We start from the raw sequence: 3,567 nt of genomic DNA on the forward strand, positions 1-3,567 counted from the left end.
ACCTTCTTTTGTCAGTTTTTTGTCTAATTGTTCACTTTTTTGGCAAGTAGCCATTTAATGTCAGAATGAAACAGAGGCTACACGGTTAAAAAAAAAAAAAAAACTTAAAAATGTCAATAAAAGTCACTTTTTTCACTCTTTTCAAGGTTAGAAGTTGTTGGAAAAATGATCAAGGTGCCATAATGCAAATCCCGAAGGGTAAATAAACTAAATAAAAACTAAAAACATGCATCACAAAATACTGAACACTGCTAATTTACAGATATTTTTTACAGAGTAAGAATGTCAATTTTTCCCAAGTAATTTGACATACATCCAAGTGAAATGGACCTGAAATGGAAAAGTAAATGTAGGGCAGCGCATAATTTCTTCCTTTGGGAACCAATAGGATCATTGGAAGATGAGTGTAAATGGAGGAAGACTGGAGAATGAACAAATGCAGAGCAGACATGGATTGTTCCATCTCTTTTGATTAAAAATAATGGTTGGTGCAATGGCAGCTATTTATGTAAACCTATCAACATTCATCACTATGATTTTTGAAAAGTCTTATTGCAAAGAATAGTTCAAAAGTTGAAAAAAGATGTGATTTTGTACTGTTGATTATCTTCTCTTTAGAATTTATAGACAACATTATACTGCATAAAACATTATACTGCATAAATGGTCTGAGTATGGATCAGGGGTGCTCAAACTAGAGGGCCTGTATCCTACCTATTTTAGTTCCAACCCCAATTAAACACACCTGAGCCAGCTAATTAAGTTCTTTCTAGTTGTAGAAACTTTCAGGCATGTGTGTTGAAGCTATAGTTGGAGCTACACTATGCAGGACAGCAGACTTTCAGGACAGAGTTTGGTATGTTATGTCACTTTTTATCTAATCCAAGTGTCTTGTGTGTCTTTTTTGTGTCTAATTGATGACCACCCTGCCTGGTCAGCTAACTCCTGACTACATATAAAAACTCTTTCATCATTACCCACCTCAGCCTTGCGTTCACTCGCTGTGTATTTTGCTCAGTTGACTCTTGTACCCTGTGGTAGTGCGGTTGAGAGAATCTTTGTGTGTACTTTAGAGTTGCCTGTTTGACTAGTGTGTGTTAGCATTCTAGCTAGCTATTTGAAATAAAGACCATTACTTGTTCTTAGACTTTTATTTATGAATTTCCCCTGTTAGGGATTGTTAGCCTACCATTGTAATTGTATGTTAATATACTGTTTTGCGAATGTACACTCTGAAAGATATAAAGGTACAAGAGCTTTATTTCTGAGAGAGTGGGCAGATTGATGCCATTTATTTTGCTTTTTTTTCTGTACAGAGAGGTAGGGTAGGAAGTGTATTTTCTTTTCGTCTTACCTTTTTGGAATTAGATAAATACATTTTTTTTTTTTTTTTGGCCTTCTGCGCTCCTGAAGCTAAATTTGGCAAATGTGTTAAATGAACACCCGCTTTGAATGTTATCACTTGATTGAATGGGCATTATCAGTGGTTATCGACTGATAGATATGGACCAGTAGGGGCCTTCTGCACCTACTGGTAGGCTCAAAAGGCTGTTATCATCCATCCACATGTTCAACCAGCTATACTAATAGAGAAGACTCTAGATTCAGTTCTGTTTTTACATCGCTGTGACGGTTGGGTTAAGGGTTGGGTTAAGGGTAGTCATTAATAAAATACAATTAATGGGGAATTTATTAAATAATAATTCTCATTAACTGCCGCAGTTGTATGTGATCTATGGCTAATTAACCATGTGTATGGATGAAAGCAGCCTTCTGAGCCTACCAATAGGTCCATATCTATCTGCTGATTACCACTGATACCCTCTAATCAAGTGATAACTTTCGAATCGACTGAAATTAAAAACCGTTGTTATAAAAACTTTAATAATTTCCTTTTAAACACCTTTTATTTGTCATCTTCTCTTAAAGGTTAGGCCTTCACCTTAGAGGGGGTGAACAAAAAGAAATAATCTGTACCTATATTACAGAAAAAGAATCCATTAGGAACTCGTATTTGTGGTAAAATAGTGCCAAAGAGGCAAAAATCCTTCAATTTATTCCCATTAAGTGGCTATTTTGTGTTGCCTAGGCTAGACCGGCAGCTAACTGAACAGAAAACAGCGCTGAATATCCATCAAAAGCCTACAAAGCTATTTGAATGAGAAAACAAGGCTGTTGCTCATCCCTGAGAAAGTTTACATCTACAGCTCTTACAGATGTGACGCACTGTGAGCGTGTAAGTCCTTCAATTAAACGCACTTAGCAGCTCAAATGAGATGTTGACTCTCTTCTTATATCACAACAGAGCCACTAGGCAGGCGAGGCGGTGAACAGTGCGACCCTGACAAACAGCAAACAAAGTATTCAAAGCGCTAATTGTTTTCCTCTCATATGTAAGCTGTCTTCAATTAAAGGAAAATGTGGCGAGTGGAGTAGACCTTAAAAAGAAAAGAACCTCAAGCGGTGCTCAAGGGTTTCCTAGCAACAGGAGAACGGTGAGGTAAAGGCCAGTTGTTGCGTTCCTTTTGATTTCGCACTGGAGTAGCGAAACTGGCGAATCAGAAGAGTTTCGCAATTGAACCATATCAACAATCCAAGTTGAAGTGCTTTAGAATACCCAGTCCATTATGCACTGTACAAAAATTGGCTAAACTTTGAAAAAGCCTGGAGTTCAAATCAGAAGTTCACAAATGTACTTGCATGCAAACATATGCATATCCAATACAATGGAATGGCGTTTGTAATTATGCCCCAGCCTCCCCATCCCTAATTTCTTAATCTTCAAAGCTTCCCAGCAGTATTGTTTTGCCTGGGTATGGCTGTTTCCGACGCTATTCACCCCTTTCAGCTCCCTGAGGCCAAGCAGAAGCATCTGCAGACAACGGCTCTGAGCTCCCTCTTTCTCAGGGTGTCCAGCTGCACAATGGATTTCTTTAGCTAGCGCACAAAAGAGGCTTGCGCGTGAAAAAAAAAGGTTCAAATTCAATGGCATTCCTCTTCACAATCAGCATACGCACTAACTAACCCACACTTGCTTGTTCAGAGATGGGTGAAATTTTATTGTGAGACCTTTCGCCTGAAACAAATGCATGTGAAGTAAAAGTGAAATATGTTGTGGTGATGAGGGAAAGGATGTTAACAACCAGGATGGTTCATACTGAGAGCGACAACTACATTAGCGTCTAACATCAATAAATTATGAAGTTCTGTATTTGTATAGACAACTTTTTAAAGGTTCCAAGCTTTTAAAACATAAATGATCTATATTGGCTGTTCAAAGCCATTCTTTTAATAATAATAATAATAATAATAATAATACATTTTATAATAATAATAAAACATTTACATTTATATAGCGCTTTTCTGGGCACTCAAAGCGCTTTACATAGTGGGGGGGATCTCCTCATCCACCACCAGTGTGCAGCATCCACCTGGATGACGCGACGGCAGCCATTTTGCACCAGACCACACACCACACACCAGCTGATTGGTGGAGAGGAGACAGTGATGCAGCCAATTGAATATGGGGATGTTTAGGTGGCCATGATGGATGAAGGCCAGTGGGCA

At 38.3% G+C, this 3,567-nt stretch overlaps 1 protein-coding gene across 4 annotated transcripts in view; it reads left to right on the top strand.

The window, feature by feature from the left end:
* The first annotated feature begins 787 nt into the window (after positions 1-787).
* Positions 788-3,567, top strand: part of slc15a5 (solute carrier family 15 member 5) — a 52,626-nt gene continuing 49,846 nt past the window's right edge. For all 4 annotated transcript variants that reach the window (XM_087312461.1, XM_087312463.1, XM_087312460.1 and 1 more), the window contains exon 1: positions 788-856. The gene's annotated coding sequence lies outside the window, so the exon portion shown is untranslated. The remainder of the gene's footprint in view (positions 857-3,567) is intronic.

The sequence above is a fragment of the Danio rerio genome, chromosome 25 (assembly GCF_052040795.2).
Source record: "Danio rerio strain M-AB ecotype USA chromosome 25, GRCz13ab, whole genome shotgun sequence".
NCBI lineage: Eukaryota > Metazoa > Chordata > Actinopteri > Cypriniformes > Danionidae > Danio > Danio rerio.